The following is a 21,712-nucleotide window of genomic DNA, read 5'->3' as shown; positions in this document are numbered from 1 at the left end:
GCGTCTGCTAAATGACTAAAATGTAAATGTCTGTAGCTCTGGAGTCTGCATATGGAGCTGAGGGACCATGGGATAGTAGAGGTCTGAGCAGGCCCCCAGTATTCAGTCTATGAGTGTCAGTTAGGGGCTTGACCCAAGATCGAAATAAGGACAAGTGTTCTGTATGTGGGTGATGTTGAGACATTAGGGAGAGCAGTCATTGGACAAAGCAGATGAGAGCCCGCCCACTTGGGTGAAGCTGAGTTTTGGGATTGTCTCAATTCAAAAGTAGTGTTGATGTGGCAAGTTCCTCTTGTGGCCAGGGGTGAGATGTGTGTGTATATGTTTTTTTTCTCTCTGTCTAGTGGCTCAACATTAGTGAACAGGCTATTCTAACTGTTACACATGACAGCTGTTTCATGGCATTTCCCTGCTTCATGTTGCTGAGGTAACATATTGTATTTTCACTTAAATCACTCTTTGATGAAGCCTCCTTGGGACCCCATACATCTGTATTTCTGTAAGTATATGTGTGTGGGTGTGTGGGTGTGTGTGTGTGTGTATGTGTGTGTGTGTGTATGTTTGTGCATGAATCAGTGAGTCTGTCATTGTCTCATCTATGCCCCTCTTCACCTCTACCAGTCTTTAGTTCCCGTTCTCTTCCCTTCTTCTGTATGTCTGTCTGTCTCGGTCTCGCTCTCTTTCTGTGTCTCCTCTGGTCTCTGGGTCTCTATCTCTGGAAGTCAGCCTGCTCTCTGGGGCTGGATGAGGAGCTACCAGGGGGCAGGGAGCTGGCTCGGCCCCCACCCAGACCATGAGAATGCCCCTTGTCCTTGCCCTCCTCCATGGCCCCCATGCTGGTCCCTGAAGGCTGGGCTGGGGCCAGGGCAGGGGCTGACCCTGCTGGGTTGCTCCCCCCTCTTTCCCTCTCCGTAGTGGGGTACATCTCCTCGTGACCATCTTCGCTGGACTCAGGGTCCTCTGAGCTGGAGAGGAGCTCCTCGTCTCTGTATTCGCTGACATCCACACCACCGGCCCCCTCCCCCAGCTCCTTCAGCCTGCCGTGATGCTTGACGTGGTAGCGCTGGTTCTGGAAGAACTTGATGATGGTGTGCTTGGGCAGGTCCAGCTGGGCTGACAGAGTGTGGATGGCGTCTTGGTCCGGGTAGAGACCCACATCCTGGATGAAGCTCTGCAGGATGCCCAGGGCTTCTAGAGAGATCTTAGTGCGCGACCGAGGCTTCTTAATGACTGTGCCACCACCGACTCCTGAACTGACTCCTTCAACATTCTGTGACCCTTCGTTGTTACCCTGGAGGGGCATGGGGTCCTCGTGCATCGGGGAGTGGTCCTTTAGGGGTTGTGGGGGTTGTCTGTGCAGCGCCTGGTGAGAAAGCAGGTACAGCTGATTAGTGGGGCTCAGAGACCCCTCATCAAAGCTACGGACCACTCTACAGTGTAGGCATTCTACAGTGGTCAGAGGTCATTTAACAAAAAGTTCAACAACAGCAATGTCCATTGCCTGAGCTAAGTTCAACAGCGATGCTCATTGGCTGAACCCAGGTTAAAGCCAATCATAGCTTCATATCTAAAATACCATCACAGATAGACTCCTACTATAGCACCTGTGTAGTAGACCTTTGACCTATGACCTGGATGTAAGATTAGCTCGTAGTAAAACTCCAACCACCTGCTCTGCCAGCTCTACCACCGTCACGGTTTCACCAGATAAACAGCTGAGGGGGAGAGGGACTTGTGTCTAGTCTCCTTTTTGGTTGGTGTTACGCAAACACACTGATCATTAACAACACTGGGGGAGAAGGGGGCAATAGAGGAAGAGGCATCATTAAAGAATAGGTGGTAGACTGGAGGAAGAGAGGAAAGAAGAAGAGTGAGGGGCAGAGGGGAGAGAAGAAGGGCAGAAGGGAGGAGGTGTGAGGGGGACAGAGAGAAGAAAGCAAAGGGGCAGAAGAAAGAACGAGAGGGCAGAGAATTGGGCAAAGGAGAGGTCAAGGAGTTTGAGTGCTGGTGGGACAGAGTCAAGATAAGTAAAGGTGAGAGGTGATCGAAGCCAGACCAAGGGAGTCAGGGGAGTCAGTGGGGTTAGAGTGTTGTTGTCCTGTTGTCTTGTTTGGTGCAGGAGGAGTGTCAGAGAGCCAGGCAGCTATCACAGAGCTCTGTGGCGCGTTGCTATCCCGCTGTCCCACTGGCTTTACGACCAGGGTGGGGCACCACGGCCCCGGTCCCCCGCCCAGTCACTGTGCCTCTGCTCTGGAATGCTAAACTATAAATCTGTGGTGCATTAAAATTAAAGGACCCACAAAGATAATAGTCATTCGCTTTTCTCTCTCCCTCTTCAATAATAACAGGGTATTACTTAAATAATATTGAGGGCAGGCCAGACCATTAAATTGCTCCGATTTCACTTGTGGGGGCTGTTTGAGGGTAGCGATTTACAGGAAGAGTGTAGGTTGGGAGTTTTTTCCCGCTTTCTGACGTTTATTATCTTTTTTTATGTCTGTGTGAAACAAACAGCAGCCACACAAAGCGAGGGAATGAGAAGGAATGGTGACAGCGGTGGAAAGAGAGGGATAAGACAGGATGAAAATAGCTCTCCCCTTTGACCTAATGTGGACCACACACTCCTCACAACCCCCCCCCCCCACCCCCCCAAACTACCCTTTACCACAACCAGGAACAAACACACACTCACAAATACACACATACTCATATAGACAGACCCCAGGCAGTCATTTCTCTACTCCTTTCAAAGATGGGGACTCTTGGATGGATCCACACACACAGAGAGGCCTGATCGCTGGCCTGGGCTCTGTGGCAGCGTGAGAGAGCCGAGCCAAACACAGAACACACTGGGCTGACTAGTGGTTCCTTAATCCAGTGCTCTCTCTCTCGCTCTAATGCAGAGGGACACTAATGAAGAGAGCCAGTGCCAAGCAAACATGACTCCAACTCCAAATCAACCCCGATCCTGCTAAAGCCATGAAACCCCTCCTCTCCGTTCATCCCCATCCCCTCCGTCCCCTCTACCCATCAGCCCTCCATCATTTCACCCCTCTACCCCTCCAATCCCTCCATTTCTCCATCCTTCTGTACCCTCTACCCCTCCATCCCGCCAACTGAGCCTCCACTCCTCCATCTCTCCATCCCTCCTTTTCGCCCCTCCATCCACAAAGTACTGTAGACTGAGGTAGAAGTTGTCCTTCTCATGGCATAATTCAATATTCTTCCAAACTGTTCTCTCTCCTTTCTTTTGTTCTTTATTTCAATTGCGACCAGGGAACATTATGAGTTCATTGCATTAAATAAAAAGTTTCCTTTTAAACGCAAATCAAGGCGAATTACAGAGATGCAGAACTATGAAAGAATTATACTACATTAAATATTCAGCTAAAGCCTTAATGAGGGCTGGTCCTCCTGGGGCCACGGGCAGACCAGGGGTGGGGAGTGTATGTGTGTGTGTTTTACTGTGTGTGTTTCGCTGTGTGTGTCTGTGTGTGTGTTGGGGCTGCCTGGGACAGCGTGTTGCCACCGGAGACACCATTAACACACAGATAAATATATAATGACGGAAAATACAGTTTTCTGTTGGTTTTCTGCATGACTTCATCTTTCCTGTTAATCACTGTTTTTTCTTATTTCTCTCTCCTGTGTCACCAGGCCTGGGGAGTGGATGAGTCACTGTGTGTGTGTGTGTGTGTGTGTGATTGAGCCTGTCTTTGTTGCATAGGTGTGTGGCTTGAATACTGTGTTGTTTACAGTACTTGTACTGTAACTGAGATAATGTGAAAGTACTATATATCTGTGTGTGTGTGTGTGTGTGTGTGTGTGTGTGTGTGTGTGTGTGTTTTTTGGGGGGTTTGTTTCTCTGTGTGTGTGAGGGTGGGCTGGCATATGACCTTTTTGCATGTTCAAGTGTGTATGTGGCAATCATTCCACTTATCAGTAATTATACCATTAAGCTGGCTGTGGTTTACTGAGCTAAGAGCTGAACTCAGCTGCTCAAACTGACAATTAGCCCATCAGAGGAACCAATAGGTTTATAAAAGTGTTTGCACGTGTAGCCTACGAATGAAACGACATAAAGAGACAGAGAGGGGCAGCAGAGAGAACAGTGTGTGTAAGTGTGTCTGTGTCTGTGTCTATGTGTAGAAAGAAGGGGGCTTGTTGCCAGCTCCCTTTCTAGTCCAGCACTCTTGGGGTCTCAATCCACAGTGCAGTCAGCGCGGAGGTCCCGGGCACAGTACCCACTACCCGCACGCACGCAGCAGAATTACATTTAGCAAAAACAATGGAGAAATTATTCATAAGGGCAGGGCCTGCCAAATTAGCAGAGGGACGCACTTACTGCTCAACACATGGAGGTTTAAACAGAGCAGCAGATACTGTACTGCTAGAGAGGAGAGCCAGAGAGCCAGCCAAGCGTCATCAGGGCAGGGTCAGTCATGGAGAAATGTGATGCTGTCCCCACGGGTGTGAGAAGGGCTGAGTAGGTAAGGGAGCACAGGACACACACACACGCACGCGCACACACACACAAGCACGCACAACACACCCACACACCATTCCACCTGTGGATCTAATGGACACGCAGTCACACATGGAGATATCAGAATCCCACAGCCTCACATATAGTAAATGTCACATGATACTGTAGATATACAAAAAGCGCAGTGGTTTATTCATAATTTATTACCCTTGAGTCGTTTTGTTTTTGGTCAGTGGTTGTGGGGTCGGCGGGTTGGCCGATTATTCACATAAACCCATACATAAAGCACTTCTAACAGCACATACAGTATAGCATAAAGGTGGTATAAGATTAGAATCATATTGTGTGTCTAGTGTACAGTATATGTGTGAGTGACTGAGTTGAGTAGCAGCTGGAACACATGTGTGGTCTGTCTGTGGTGACATGCAGGGAGACGTGTTTGTGTGTGTGTGGTGGGTAGGGGTGCTACATGGAGTTTGATCTGGGTTTGGGAGAGGCTTTCCTCTCCTGACTGTGTCAACTTGGACAACAAAAACAGGAGAGGGACACACATGCACCGAAACAAATACAGTCTGACAGACTTTCCCCCTCCTTGGTCTCCCCATAAATTGTCCCACCCTCTCCAAGATCATCCTTCCTTATCATCTATCACTCTCCTTCTTCCATCTATTCCATCCTCTCCTCCTGGTGTGGCCCCTCTCAGTCCCTCCTTCCTTCCCTGTCCTCTCTAATATAAGTATTTTTAGTCTCCTCTCTGGTCTGATCTGGTCTGTGTGTTTGAGGAGCTAGCTGAGGAATAGGTTAATGGTGGCACCATGGTAACAACCACTTCCTTCCTATGATGAGCCTTTATCAAAGATAGTGGATAAAAGAAGATAGTTCACTACGGCCGTTTAGCATTGAAAAAAATGTGTCAGTTCTTCTTAACTGGGTGAGTCTCCCATAGACACCAATGCAATTGCAGCTGGGTCTGGTCTACTTAGTTCAGTGTTTCCCAACTCCGTTTCTTGAGTACCCCAACAGCACACATTTTTATTGTAGCCCCGGACAAAAACACATGATTCAACTTGTCAAGTAGAATCAGCTGTGCTTGTCCCGGGCCATAACAAAAATGTATACTGTTGGGGGTACTTGAGGACTGGAGTAGGGAAACACTGACTTAGTTCATTGACTTTCATTGAACCAGAAAATAACTTTAAAAAACAGGGAGTGGGGTGTCTCGCTTCCTCTTCCATCTCTGCCTTTAATACACAGCACCAAAATAAAAGTAGGAGGGGTGGAGGGTGGGTTGACATGGGAAAGGGGGGGGTCTGAGATGTCTGTGTGTGTTTGGGGGAGGGGGCCCTGTGAACTGTGTTGGATGTATTGTATCGTAGTGATATTGACACACTGTGGGTGGGTAATCTCACTTTGAGAATTGACGTGTCAGGGTGTGTCCCCATCCTTCCCCCTGATCCCTTCACCCCATCACCTCTTCCTAATGGGACATTTCCTCCCGAACCACACCACACCACACCCCACCTAATCTCACCACCAACAGTGTGTTTATTCCCCTGTGTAGACGATGGGATCCTCAGTGATGTTTGTATACTATTGAGATATTATGTTAAATTATGGTCACTACTGTAGTTATTACTGAGAACTATTAGATAAGCATTTGCTAAAAATATTAAATGTTTGCATTTGTGTTGAAATGGAAAAGACATTAAAATGAGAGCTAAAGAAAAGAGGGAGAGAAACCTTTCCACGTGGTAATCCTAATATTAGTGTGTTACCACAAAATGTTAATGTGTGTGTGCGCTAGGGTTGAATGGCGGGAACCAGGTTACCGAGATTTACTGGGATTTACCGCCCAAAACCACTCCCTTTTCCCGGGATAAATAACTGCGAGAAACCGGTAAATTATAATAAAATATTTATATGAACATTATGGCGTGACATGGAACAGTTAAATTAGTATATGCAATTTCTAAATCTGGCTTCTCTGTGGCCTCTGCATGATGAATCAATGCTCAGGGTGGGGACAGACAGCCCATCTCAGTATGGAGCGCAGTTCACAATGCATGTAGACCTATCATCTCATCATGGTAACTTTTTTCTTGTGACAGGTAGGCCTACATTTGCTGCAGCATAGTCTATGCTACAGTAATATAAAGACAGACTGCCCGACTAATTTACCCATCTCCATCTGGCCTTCGGGGGTCACCTTATTTTTTAATTGTAACGTTTTTTACTTTTTTTAATGCAGCTGCAGAGTTTTAAAACACTTGAATATCGTTGCTTTAAAATCAGTGCACGCACAAGCACTCTCTCACAGTATTTCTCTCTCTCCAAAATCCAAAATACTGTAGATAATCCTGTTCTAGATTGATATATAGCACTATATATAGATGTCCTAGCATACCTCTTTCAGGTCATACATTAAATGCATTATTTGCTTTATATTTAGCTAATTAATGATGGGTTATACATAATAAGCTTCTAACTTATAGCCTCTGTCTCTTGTGCAATACGCAAGCACCTGTGCTCTGCTGGCCTCTCTCCTTAAAAAACGCTCCTTAGGAATGAAGCAACAATAGAGAGAGAAAGAGGAGGTAGGCTAATAACATTAGGATAAATATTATGAAAGGTATATATGCGTCAGCCTACCAATTATACAAACAGGCCCTATTATATTTCAAAATTAAAATAAAATTTGCTAGCCTATACTTGTAACTTTGTAGGCCACATGTGCTGCACCAGAACCACATGTTCTCTCCCTGCTTAATCATGGTTTGAACGATGTGCGTAATTCCAGTCCATATAATACAGTATAATACAGTACAGTAATACAATTCACACTCAAAAAGATTAGCCTACTGGAGCTAGTTTCATTTATTTACACAAGAAAGCATATAGCTAGCTACATCTATGGGCTTTTATGTTTTGCTGTTGTGTGTAATGTGCAGTAGCCTATATCATATATGTATTGGATAACGGCACAATCATTTGGGCTTTTTTGGGATTGGGCTCATTAAATGTTGTTAATATAGGGCTTATAAAATGTATTTCATGTATGGCTCATCAGGCTCAGGTAGCGTCATAGGTCTATTTATATGCTTTATAGTGCTTTTGAATGACACTTCCGGTTTTGGTGGGAAATGTTATTTATTTATTTTCTTTAATCTTTCTTTAACTAGGCAAGTCAGTTAAGAACAAATTCTTATTTACAATGACGGCCTAGCCCGGCCAAACCTGGACGACGCTGGGCCAATTGTGCGCCGCCCTATGGGGGTTACCTGGGAGAAAAGTGATTTATTCTGGGGATGGAACATTTGTAAAATACCGGGAAAATATTAAACCCTAGTGTGCACACGCATTACTTCAGTTTTAATGAATAAATGCATGTGTGTCCTCAGTGTATTCGATCCAATAATGACCCTGGCTGGAATTGGAAAAAGTCAATTTAATCAGCAGAGCTGGACTACTGTACATCTGTGTATGATGCTATATGCATACATTTGTCTTTGTGTGTGTGTGTGTGTGTGTGTGTGTGTGTGTGTGTGTGTGTGTGTGTGTGTGTGTGTGTGTGTGTGCGTGCGTGCGTGCGTGCGTGCGTGCGTGCGTGCGTGTGTGTGTGTGTTTGTGAAAAGGTTTGTAGGGGGCCAGTCCACAAGACTCATTCAATGTATGAGAAGGTTTGGTATCAAACCAAAGAAAAGTGATATTCTTGCCATTATCCATTCAAGTCTGCAGTGGCCATACCTATGTGAGTGCAGAGTTTTGTTCCAGTATAGCAGTATTTTTTGGAAAGATATTACAATTCAGACATATCAGACAACATCAATGCGGGGTAGAGAGCAGAGACCCAAGTCACATATTCATAACAACAGCATCCCTTCAAACACAGAGATCCACTCACAAATAATTATCCATACCAAAAACATCAGACACCTAAGGAGCCATGTTACCCTCGAGCATACTGAGCCCATGTCCATACGCGCGGACCATAGCACTAAGGTTAGGACTCAGGTTAGGGAAATCTGATGCTAGAACAGCTGGTCTCTCTCACCTGTGGTTCTTGGGGCAGGTGTAGTACAGTATGCAGCCTCTCACTGTGGTGGTGCCTGGACTCCTCTTCATACACCAGGTCTCTGTCTGTCTGGGGCAGGGTCAGGAACCTCCGGATGGTACACAGGTTCTCCCACAGAGTACGGTTCTCTGGGCTAGGGTTCTCCTTCCACCGTAGCACTCACACAGCCAGCCCTAAGACAGGTAGGTAGGAGGAGAGACAGGAGGAGGAGGAGGAGGAGAGAGAGAGAGAGAGAGAGAGAGAGAGAGAGAGAGAGAGAGAGAGAGAGAGAGAGAGAGAGAGAGAGAGAGAGAGAGAGAGAGAGAGAGAGAGAGAGAGAGAGAGAGAGAGAGAGAGAGAGAGAGAGAGAGAGAGAGAGAGAGAGAGAGAGAGAAGATTTGATTATCTCTGCTAGACTAGGCCAGTCTTTGACACCAGCTGTTGTGTGCATCCAGCCTCCACCAGCAGGCAGTGTTAATAACCTGATCAGTTATCATCCTCCCTCCTCTCATCCCCCTTCCCCCTCTCCCTCAGCATCCCTCTCTCCCTCTCCTCTCTGGGCCAGCTGCAGCAGATGGGTGCAGTGAGCCATGACCCTCAGCCCAGCCACCCCTGGACCCCTGAACCTGAGAGACATAGCTTGATCACCACAAACAAACACACGGGGGGGGGGGGGGGGGGGGGGGGGGGGGGATATGCAGGACAGGTATCACATGTCTGAATCAGTTCTTCCCCAGGTTGGTATTTGGCTTATCTGTCTGGTATTGTTTATCTACTGCTGTGGAGACACACTGTCTGATATAACAGCCTGTGGAAGAGGGTCATCAACCCCTCTCCATCTGGTCCCAGCCACCACCCACATCACAGAAACTGCCCCTCCACCACCCACATCACAGAAACTGCCCCTAACCACTGACAAGGGACACATATGTTTTCATTCCCTTAATGGTTAAGGTTAGGTTTGGGAGTTGGGTAATCGGTTCCTAGATCTGTTGTTAAGGGCAACTTCTACCTCAAGCAAAGGGACACACTGTGGCACAATAGGTTCGGAACGCTGTAGCAGGATAGGGACAATGTCATGGGTCATGGGTCATGGGTGAAAACAGGCCTCTCACCTGGCTCTTGTTGGCAGCCACCTTGGCGAACAGCGCCTGAGACACCTTGGCCCTCTTCATCTCCTGCTGGATCTCATCATAGATACCTGACGTGATGACCAGAGACTCCAGCTTTAGGGGCAGGTCTGGGTTGGGGCCTGGCGGCTTGGGCTGGGGGAGGAGGGGTAGGAGGGACCAGGGAGAGGGGGTCCATAGAGAAAGAACCAGTTATCAAACCATGAAGTTGTACCAGAGTGGGTAACACTGCCAACTCTCGTCCACATGTTGTCCCTGCGCCAAATACCAAAGTTGAGGTTTCAAGTAAGAATGACAGGTAATCAGTTGACGATCAGTCTAAGTTTTTTCTTCTTTTAAACAGACATTATACTCATAGACGTACATGTTCCGACATGGAGAATGTTTACAGATTAAAAGTCATTAAGCCATTCTCTCCTCTCCTTTGTAGTTTCTGTTAGAATGACGCTGTATTGAATCTCAGTATGTTTTCTTATAAGCCTTTGAGGTTATCTTTGCAGGTCCAGACTAGTAATCTTTCATTCTCAAGCATAAACGATGGCAAGATAAATGTATACAGACATAATAATGATAGTACACAAACGCGTCCCAGAATGAGTGTTTGCCCTCGTATTGCATCAGAGAGAGATTATCTGTGGTGCTCCTAAAAGGCTGTGTGGGGTTGGGAAGCACATCCAAATGAATTGTCCCTTTCTCTAGAGCATGTTCCTATGATAACAGGTTAAAGGCTGTGTCTCTATTGTAAACAAGTGAAGAGAGGTACATAACTCTCTTTTTTAGTCAGTCCTCTATTACTCCATTTCCAAAATATACTGTATTTATCTACAACAGACATTTGCTTGGACTTTGGGACAATTTCATTGGTTCCACAGTACCATGCAAATTAAATCAATCATAGCAAGTATCTGACATACTGTACACTAAGAATTTGAGCCATGTCTGATCAAAAGGAATTCTGTGTGTGAGGTACATTCTGTGAACAAGCCAAAAGGGATTGTGGATGAACACATGGCTCACAGAGTCTCAGTAGTACTGAATTGCGAGACAAAAAAGTATTGTAGATGGGTGAACTGCTCACCGAGTTGGAGATTTTAGTCTTATTCTTCCATATAGAAGTCCAGGGGTCAGGAGTTAGCTGTTCGTCCATACCTCTCTCCCACACCTTCTGCATGAGGTGGCATGGGACATGGTTAGTGATGGTCGGTCTAAATACGTCCTGTCAAACGTTAAAATTGTTACCATCTCTTCATCTAACATCACACGCACTAAACATAGATACACAATCAATGAGATGTATTTATGTGCCTTTTTTTCAACATATAGTTACAGTGAGGGAAAAAAGTATTTGATCCCCTGCTGATTTTGTACGTTTGTCCACTGACAAAGACATGATCAGTCTAGAATTTTAATGGTAGGTTTATTTGAACAGTGAGAGACAGAATAACAACAAAATAATCCAGAAAAACGCATGTCAAAAATGTTATAAATTGATTTGCATTTTAATGAGGGAAATAAGTATTTGACCCCTCTGCAAAACATGACTTAGTACTTGGTGGCAAAACCCTTGTTGGCAATCACAGAGGTCAGACGTTTCTTGTAGTTGGCCACCAGGTTTGCACACATCTCAAGTTTTGTCCCACTCCTCTTTGCAGATCTTCTCCAAGTCATTAAGGTTTCGAGGCTGACGTTTTGGCAACTCGAACCTTCAGCTCCCTCCACAGATTTTCTATGGGATTAAGGTCTGGAGACTGGCTAGGCCACTCCAGGACCTTAATGTGCTTCTTCTTGAGCCACTCCTTTGTTGCCTTGGCAGTGTGTTTTGGGTCATTGTCATGCTGGAATAACCATCCACGACCCATTTTCAATGCCCTGGCTGAGGGAAGGAGGTTCTCACCCAAGATTTGACGGTACATGGCCTGGCCCGTCCGTCGTCCCTTTGATGCGGTGAAGTTGTCCTGTTCCCTTAGCAGAAAAACACCCCCAAAGCATCATGTTTCCACCTCCATGTTTGACAGTGGGTATGGTGTTCTTGGGGTCATAGGCAGCATTCCTCCTCCTCCAGACACGGCGAGTTGAGTTGATGCCAAAGAGCTCGATTTTGGTCTCATCTGACCACAACACTTTCACCCAGTTCTCCTCTGAATCATTCAGATGTTCATTGGCAAACTTCAGACGGCCCTGTATATGTGCTTTCTTGAGCAGGGGGGACCTTGCGGGCGCTGCAGGATTTCAGTCCTTCACGGCGTAGTGTGTTACCAATTGTTTTCTTGGTGACTTGGTCAGCCTATGCAGCCTGAGATCATTGACAAGATCCTCCCGTCGTAGTTCTGGGCTGATTCCTCACCGTTCTCAATGATCATTGCAACTCCACGAGGTGAGATCTTGCATGGAGCCCCAGGCCGAGGGAGATTCACAGTCTTTTGTGTTTCTTCCATTTGCGAATAATCGCACCAACTGTTGTCACCTTCTCACCAAGCTGCTTGGCGATGGTCTTGTAGCCCATTCCAGCCTTGTGTAGGTCCTACAATCTTGTCCCTGACATCCTTGGAGAGCTCTTTGGTCTTGGCCATGGTGGAGAGTTTGGAATCTGATTGATTGATTGCTTCTGTGGACAGGGTGTCTTTTATACAGGTAACAAGCTGAGATTAGTAGCACTCCCTTTAAGAGTGTACTCCTAATCTCAGCTCGTTACCTGTATAAAAGACACCTGGGAGCCAGAAATCTTTCTGATTGAGAGGGGGGTCAAATACTTATTTCCCTCATTAAAATGCAAATCAATTTATAACATTTTTGACATGCGTTCTTCTGGATTTTGTTGTTGTTATTCTGTTTCTCACTGTTCAGATAAACCTACCATTACAATTATAGACTGATCATTTCTTTGTCAGTGGGCAAACGTACAAAATCAGCAGGGGATCAAATACTTTTTTCCCTCACTGTACCTATGGTTAGATCAGTCTTTGGTACTATCCCTTTTCCCAGTCCATTATTCTAACCCTGACTTGGTAGATCACCCTGTGTGGAAGACCAATACTAACAGCACAGACACCAAGCAAAGCAAACTCAAAGAAAACTTGACAACCACCAGACAAAAACAAAAACACACAGACAACATAAACCATCAACAAGGCACAAAGACAGACAGACACACCACAGTCAACCAGACACACACAGGCCCTGCTGTAGAGGAGTTTAGTGGAGAATGTCTATGGTAGATTTGGGGGGCGGTGGGTGGGGGTACCTGTGAGAGGCGGGGGCCCCCAGGGCTGGAGGTAGGGGTAGGGGGCAGGCCGACAGGAGGGTTCATGCTGCGCTCACGCTCCTCCTGGTAAATACGGTCTCTCTCCCCCTCAGGGAGGTTGAGGAAGTTCTGCATGGCTTTGAGGTTGACCAGCAGGGACTGAGAGGCAGAGCGAGGGTCCTCCTCCTTCCGCAGGATCTCCGACAGCAGGCCCTGGTGCACACACACACACATGCACGCACGCCGCAAACGTATACATTTAGAATGAGTGGCTCGCAGCTTGCGCACACACACACTGTACGCACTCGCACGTACAACCATATGCATGCATGCCTGCACAACACACACACGCACACTTCACCAGCCCTAAAGCGCAAACCTCCCTCCCCCTCATGTGGGCTCCATATTGGTTTTAATGGGGTGTGACTGTGTGTGAATACAGCAGGTGTGTGTACTGCTGGGAGGGCGGAGGAAGAAACTGAACTGGAGCGGGGAAACAGCAAGCTGTGGCACCAGTTTACCTCAATCATAACACTCAGAGATTGAACTGAAACTGGCTGAAACCCCAGAGGAGAAATCAAATCATATAAATATTACTGCTAACTTGTGTCAAAGTCATCCCAATACTCCAAATTGTTGTGTAAAGCTTGAATGCAACATCAGCCTTAACATTATTCCATCCTCTCACCCTGTGTCTTCAGTCCTTTACCCCTGCCCTGACCTGCCCTATGTGTGGCTACATAGTGGGTGTGTTTCCTGCCCTGTATTCTGTTGAAGGCCATCCATGTATGGTTACCTGTGTTATGTTACCTATGTCACCTGTGTTATATGGTTACCTGTGTTCTGTTACCTATGTCAACTGTGTTCTATGGTTACGTGTGTTCTGTTACAGTATGTCACCTGTGTTCTATGGTTACCTGTGTTCTGTTACAGTATGTCACCTGTGTTCTATGGTTACCTGTGTTCTGTTACAGTATGTCACCTGTGTTCTATGGTTACCTGTGTTCTGTTACAGTATGTCATCTGTGTTTTATGGTTACCTGTGTTCTGTTACAGCATGTCACCTGCATTCTATGGTTACCTGTGTTCTGTTAACTGTGTTACCTGTGTTCTGTTAGTCTGGTTACCTGTGTTCTGTTGAAGGCCACGCGAGCGAACACAGCCTGTGAGACGCTGGCTCTCTTCAGTTCGTCCCTGACGTGCTGGTAGATATCATTGGAGACCTCCGCAGCAGACGGGTTGTTCCCGGGGTCCCCAGGGGCCCCTGCCTTGGAGGGCCGAGGGATGGGAGGGTGGTTGAGAAACTGCTGGTTGAGGGCCTGTGGGTGCTGGTGGGCTAGCAGGCGGTTAACAGCGAGCTGCTGGTTGATGAGGTGAGCCATGGCTAGCTGCTGTCGGACCAGCTGAGGGCTAAGCTGGGGGGAGAGAAGCCCGCCTGGGCTGAGGAGAGGCTGAAGGGAAGCTTGAGGGCCGGGAGGGGGGACCTGGCCACGAAGAGGGGGGCTGTGGTGGAGCTGGCCGTGGGGCGAGGGGGGGTGTTGTTGTTGGGGTTGTTGTTGGGGGGGTTGGGAGGGGTTCTGGGGGTCTCCAGATCCACCCTTGAGGAGGGCACCTCCACCCCCCTCCAAGGTGGTTGAGCTGGGCCAGGCTGGCCAGGTGGGGAGGGGGACGCTGGCCCAGGACACAGAAGTCTGCCAGGCTGTCTCTCTCCACTGGGGAAAGGAAGGAAGGAAGGAAGGAAGGAAGGAAGGAAGGAAGGAAGGAAGGAAGGAAGGAAGGAAGGAAGGAAGGAAGGAAGGAAGGAAGGAAGGAAGGAAGGAAGGAAGGAAGGAAGGAAGGAAGGAAGGAAGGAAGGAAGGAAGGAAGGAAGGAAGGAAGGGGAGATGAGTGTGGTGCTGGTCTAACATAGTGGGCCAAATTCTATTTTCAGTTAACCATAGAAACAGTACAAACAGTAGATTCCTCACCTTTGATTTCAGAATTTTCTCTTCCTGGCCACATCTTCTCCAGATAATCTCCTAGGAAACGAGAGAGATAGGGTGAGAGAGGCAACACTTAACAACACACACATACTGTACACACATTCCTCTCCTATACACCTATGCGCACTCCTCGACTATGACTGACAGGACAGCCAGCCAATGGGTGATCACCCATTACTCACTGTGTCCACATCTGGAGGCTAGTGAACGTACACCGTGTGTTTTTCCCTGCCAGGCAGAGACCAGAACTAATAGTGGAGTGGCTGTGTAACCCAACACTGCATCAACTCACTCTGTCAGGCAACCACTGCCTCCCTCCACATCACTTTATTCTCCTCTGGTCTCTCTGTGACTCTGTGTTTGTGGTTTGGGCTTTGCTTTGATCTGTCTGGCAGGGTAATTATAGAGCTATGGGGGAGTGTGTGTGCGTGTGTGTGTGTGTGTGTGTGTGTGTGTGTGTGTGTGTGTGTGTGTGTGTGTGTGTGTGTGTGATGGGGAACAAGGGGGCAGGAGTGTAGGGTAAAAATTGTCCCATGCAGGCATTGTGTGATGGATGGGCAGATGGAGAGACATACAGACAGGGTGAGGAGGGGTCAGTGGTCTGTGTGTGACTGTCTGTGAGGCAGGCCTGTGTTGTACTGTAGGACCCCCTGTGGTTGTGGTTACACTGGAGGAATCAGCTGGTTCTAATAAAGAAGAGTCAGTGCTAAGCTCCCAATGCTGTGTGAAGGAGATGTCAGTTAACAGGCGACATGGGCCCCCTACTTTATATTTCCATTATTATCATCTCTTCCTCCCTCTTTCAGACGCCAGCCAGGGGTCAGCCCAGGACAGGACTGGGAATGGCCATTGGCCACTAATAGGCTGTCACTCAAATGGCTTGGCCAGAAACATGATAATAATCGAATAGTAGGCTTTCACTCAAATGGCTTGGCCAATCCAATCCAGTATATGGGCCCCGTGTAGCTCAGTTGGTAGAGCATGGCACTTGCAACGCCAGGGTTGTGGGTTCGATTCCCATGGGGGGGCAGTATAAAAAAATAAATATACAAAATACAAATGTATGCATTAACTATAAGTCGCTCTGGATAAGAGCGTCTGCTAAATGACTAAAATGTTAAATGTAATCATTGGCTAAGGTTAGAGAAGGATAGGAGACAGTTAGTAAAGTGAAATTGGTCCATGCCATTTGGGAGTTCCCAGAGGTCAGAACTCGCACCTTTGATTTTCTTGTACTTCTTGTACCAGCGTCCAAATTCCTGACATTTGGCAGTTGAGACATTGGCATAGTAGGAGCTGTTTACTATTGAGGAAATCATACTCTGTAGAGAGAGAAGGAGAGAGAGAGAAGGAGAGAGAGAGGAGAGAGAGAAGGAGAGAGAAAAGGAGAGAGAGAAGGAGAGAGAAGGGGAGAGAGAGAGGAGAGATAAGGGGGGAGAGAGAAGGAGAGAGAAGGGGAGAGAGAGATGTTTAATTGGGGATACATTTGCATGCTCGCTCACTTGCACACAAACACACACACACACACACACACACACAGACACAAACAACCATTGAAAAATATATACATACAGTACCAGTCAAAGTTTGGACACACCTACTCATTCAAGGGTTTTTCTTTATTTTTACTATTTTATACATTGTAGAATAATAGTGAAGACATCAAAACTATGAAATAACACATATGGAATCACGTAGTAACCAAAAAAGTGTTAAACAAATCAAAATATATTTTATATTTGAGATTCTTCAAATAGCCACCCTTTGCCTTGATGACAGCTTTGCACACTCTTGGCATTCTCTCAACCAGCTTCATGAGGTAGTCACCTGGAATGCATTTCAATTAACAGGTGTGCCTTCTTAAATTTGTGGAATTTATTTCCTTCTTAATGCGTTTGAGCAAATCAGTTGTGATGTGACAAGGTAGGGGGGTATACAGAAGATAGCCCTATTTGGTAAAAGACCAAGTCCATATTACGGCAAGAACAGCTCAAATAAGCAAAGAGAAACGACAGTCCGTCATTACTTTAAGACATGACGGTCAGTCAATACAGAACATTTGAAGAACATTGAAAGTTTCTTCAAGTGCAGTCGCAAAAAACATAAAGCGCTATAATGAAACTGGCTCTCATGAGGACCACCACAGTAATGGAAGACCCAGATTTACCTCTGCTGCAGAGGATAAGTTCATTAGAGTTACCAGCCTCAGAATTTGCAGCCCAAATAAATGCTTCACAGAGTTCAAGTAACAGACACATCTCAACATCAACTGTTCAGAGGAGACTGTGTGAATCAGGCCTTCATGGTCGAATTGCTGCAAAGAAACCACTACTAAAGGACACAATAAGAAGAAGAGACTTGCTTGGGCCAAGAAAGACGAGCAATGGACATTAGACCGGTGGAAATGTGTCCTTTGGTCTGGAGTCCAAATTGGTGATTTTTGGTTCTAACCACCGTGTCTTTGTGAGACGCGGTGTGGGTGAACGGATGATCTCCGCATGTGTATTTCCCACCGTAAACCATGGAGGAGGAGGTGTTATGGCGTGGGGGTGCTTTGCTGGTGACACTGTCTGTGATTTATTTAGAATTCAAGGCACACTTAACCAGCATGGCTACCACAGCATCCTGCAGTGATAAGCCATCCCATCTGGTTTGGGCTTAGTGGGACTATCATTTGTTTTTCAACAGGACAATGACCCAACACACCTCCAGGCTGTTTAAGGGCTATTTTACCAAGAAGGAGAGTGATGGAGTGCTGCATCAGATGACCTGGCCTCCACAATCCCCAGACCTCAACCCAATTGAGATGGTTAAGGATGAGTCGGAACACATAGTGAAGGAAAAGCAGCCAACAAGTGCTCAGCATATGTGGGAACTCCTTCAAGATTGTTGGAAAAGCATTCCAGGTGAAGCTGGTTGAGAGAATGCCAAGAGTGTGCAAAGCTGTCATCAAGGCAAAGGGTGGCTATTTGAAGAATCTCAAATATAAAATATATTTTGATTTGTTTAACACTTTTTTGGTTACTACATGATTCCATATGTATTATTTCATAGTTTTGATGTCTTCACTATTATTCTACAATGTAAAAAATAGTAAGAATAAAGAAAAACCCTTGAATGAGTAGGTGTGTCCAAACTTTTGACTGGTACTGTATATCACCATGGGAAGCCACCCATTGAAATATAGCCCATAGCCATAGCAGCCACACACACATGGATGCAATTGAAGCAGGGATCAACACCCACGCATTGAGCTCCATTTAAACACAGCATGCACAGATACATAAATCACACACATATATAAAGTCATTTGGGGAATTGTAGGTTTCTACATTGTGTGAAAAGCGTTGTTTCATATTGAGATGCATTACATTGAAAATTGTACACTGTCTCTTTAAGAGTGTCAGCGCGGTTCTGAATGATGGCGTGTGAATATGTCATTCATTCATTGCTATGATGATTGATCTCCTGAAGACGCTATGCCTTTTCCATTCTTTCTTTGCCCCCTAATGTTTGGATATACTGGTAAAGTTACCAGGTTGTTAGCTAGCTAGCTAATGAGGTAACATGACTTAACAAATGTTACGTTCGTAAATTCACTCTGGCTATCTACTCCGATTTCAGAGCACTCTTGTGTGAGTGTGCCAGAGCGCAGAATAACTGATGCATTTACGAACGCTCAACACCAGTTGAATATGGCCGGTGTCAGTAAACGTCGGCAAAGAAGCGTAATTAAATTGTTGCCAGCAGCACAGTTACAGTCACCAACGCTCTGGATAACATGAAAACAGCCTAACCAGCTTTGCTAGGTCGAGTAAAATGGTCAGAGTGAGGTGTTCTCTCATTTGTGTCTGGAAGTAGCTAGCCAACGTTAGCCAATTAGCTTGGGTGCTTGACTACCGTTGTGAGGTCAGAACGCTCGGATCAACCCAACTCCTTGGCCAGAGTGTCCAGTGTGCACTTTACGAACGTACAATCTGACAACGCTCTGAATTTACGAACACCCAGAGCGCACTCTGGCACTCCAGATTGAATTTACGAACGCACCCAAAGTGTTAACGGCCCGCGAGTAGTTTTAGAACGCACGCGTCATGGTTAATGAATATAAAATGCGGCCCGCCAATGGAGATGCATCAAGCTGCAGCACCAATGCGCAATAGAAGGGAAAAAACGTAGCGCAGCTAATGGGTCACATCTTTTTAAACAAGAGGTTTTCTCTTAGTAATGGTGCAACCATCACGGTCACGAATCTGTGCTTGCTTTTTCTCTAGGGCTCTCAGAAACAATGGTACAGCGAAGCCTAATCATTACAACAATTACTATCTGGCAGATTTCTTTCTAGGCACAACAATACACTGAGTGTACAAAACGTTAGGAACACCTGCTCTTTCCATGACAGACTGACCAGGTGAATGCAGGTGAAGGCTATGATCACTTATTGATGCCACTTTTCAAATCCACTTCAATCAGTTTAGATGAAATGGAGGAGACTGGTTACAGAACGATTTCTAAGCCTTGAGACATGGATTGTGTATGTGTGCCATTCAGAGGGTGAATGGGCAAGACAAAATATTTAAGTGCCTTTGAATGTGGTATGGTAGTAGGTGATGGGCGCATCGGTTTGGGTGTGTCAAGAACTGCAACGCTGCTGGGTTTTTCAACCTCAACAGTTTCCCGTGTGTATCAAAAATGGTCCACCACCCAAAGGACATCCAGCCAACTTGACACAACTGTGGGAAGCATTGGAGTCAACATGGGCTAGCATCCCTGTGGAACGCTTTCGACACCTTGTAGAGTCCATGCCCTGACGAATTGAGGCTGTTCTGAGGACAAAAGGGGGTGCAACTCAATATTAGGAAGGTGTTACGTGACCAAAATGGTCATACTTTAGAGCCCTGATTGTGAGAGAATTGAGCAGATCAGGGTAGTATTGGAGTGTTGTGGAGGTTTTATAGGGGTTCAGTATCACCTGTGAGAGGGGGCACTCCTTGGCCAGTGTGCTTTGGTTCATCTCCTTGAGAAGCTCCTTGAGGGCGTTCCTCACCGTGGCGTGGTTCCACTGCTCTGACGGAAGGTCCTCTAGCTTGGCAAAGCTACAGAACCATAGAAAAAGTCAGTCACTTCCTACTTCCTGTCCTGGGGCTGGTTGCACCCAGCCTGGTTAATCTAGACTGAATACTGCATTCAGTCTGGTTTAACCAGGCTAGGTTGCACCAGCTTTGTGTAAGTTCATCACTACATCATAACTGAATAACTATTTAGTCAATAACTAGGGAATTGGAATGCACTATCCTATCCAGATATTGTACTATCCCACAAACTACCTATTTATTTGCCTCAACTCACATCAGTCGCTAAGGGCAATACCAAAGATTTGTATAACTAACCCAAGATAGACCACAGCCTGTTGTTTCCAATGGGAGCAAATTAATCATAGTGGGCAAAACAAGCAAGGAGGTGGGCAGATCCAATCACGAGCTAGCGAACTCCTATTGGCGCATTCTAGCATGTATTTGCATATTTCCATTAGAGAACGTCTTCTCTGTGAAATGAGTGTGTGCAATAACTCAATTCGCCCTTGCACTCTTTCTAAGCAATGCAATTTTTAAAAAACTTTGGGGAACAGAAGACTGTATTGAGATCAAATGTTTCTTTCATGAGAAGTTTTGCAGAACGTCGGCCAAAATCCATCTCACTCCATCTTCTCCCACTGCCGGCCACTGGGCTTTCTCTCATCACCATATTTGGTGGTGTGGAAATTCCATAGGGATGCTTCAGATTCATAAATCCGGTGAATCATCTGGCTCATTGTTCTATCTGTGGCAATACTATACATGTCAGGCAATACCATCACCATGGAGACAGATGTAAACAAAGCTGGACGGTATGCGACAACACAATAAGGACCACAATCCACTTATCTGGAGTCTATCCATCTCTGTTTATCTGGCTATCAGGGCCATGTTCACTGATTCTTTGGGAAAGTACAAGTTACTGGCATGAAAGCCCTCTTGGAGAGAAAGGCAGATAATAGATAAATCTCTGATACTGGGATCTGGGATAGCTGCCTCCTTGGATCGTGCCCAATTTAGATTTTAAACCTAATGCTCCACAATGGTAAACTGTTGAACTACAGAGGCCTATAGTGAAAATGTAGAAAATGCCAAGATGAGATCAGTCACCCAAAGGAACTCTGTCTGATTCAATAACATTGAAATACTCCAACTTTATTCCAACAGCTGGAATGTTGTAGTATCTTCAAAATCAATCTATTTCTAAACAGTGGAAATGCAAAGCCTTTCAATAAATTATGTCACTGTAAGCTTATAAGCTGTGTAGCTAAAGCTATATCTGCCCACCACATTTTCCTCCTCACCCCTCTACAGAAAGTAACATGCATGCACACACACACCTCTGTAGCTGAATGCGGAGGGTGACCATATGATAGACGTCCAGCAACATGTCAGCCACCGTGGCCTCAGGAGAGTCTGTTAGGAAGTGGATGGGCAGAGGGTTCCAACGACCCACCTTGATGATGCCTGAGAGAGAGATGGGAGAGAGGGAGAGATGGGAGAGAGAGAGATGGGAGAGAGGAGAGGGGGGTAGCGAGGGGGGGGGGGGGGGGGGGGGGGGGGGGGGGAAGAGACAGAGAAAGATGATTAGTGAGACACAAATAATACAAGCTCCCTCCCTCGCTCACACACACCACACACACACACACACACACACACACACACCACACACAACACACGCACACACACACACACACACACACACACCACACACACACACACCACACACACACCACCAGTAATAGGGAGA

At 46.3% G+C, this 21,712-nt stretch overlaps 1 pseudogene across 1 annotated transcript; it reads right to left on the bottom strand.

Moving 5' to 3' along the window:
- Positions 1–709: 709 nt before the first annotated feature.
- LOC311122066 (DNA-binding protein SATB2-like) lies at positions 710–21,429 on the bottom strand (annotated as a pseudogene). Its single transcript has 10 exons — positions 21,303–21,429; positions 19,860–19,983; positions 16,110–16,212; positions 14,876–14,926; positions 14,036–14,620; positions 12,909–13,121; positions 10,746–10,832; positions 9,653–9,802; positions 8,538–8,731; positions 710–1,381 (listed from the first exon to the last, which is right to left on the bottom strand). The product of its transcript is annotated as a DNA-binding protein SATB2-like (transcript).
- Between the last annotated feature and the right edge of the window lie 283 nt (positions 21,430–21,712).

This window comes from Coregonus lavaretus, assembly GCF_964263955.1.
Source record: "Coregonus lavaretus genome assembly, contig: HAP1_SCAFFOLD_3685, whole genome shotgun sequence".
Taxonomy (NCBI): domain Eukaryota; kingdom Metazoa; phylum Chordata; class Actinopteri; order Salmoniformes; family Salmonidae; genus Coregonus; species Coregonus lavaretus.
The sequence above is the reverse complement of the archived record's forward strand: the minus strand, read 5'-3'. Positions and strand labels throughout refer to the sequence as shown.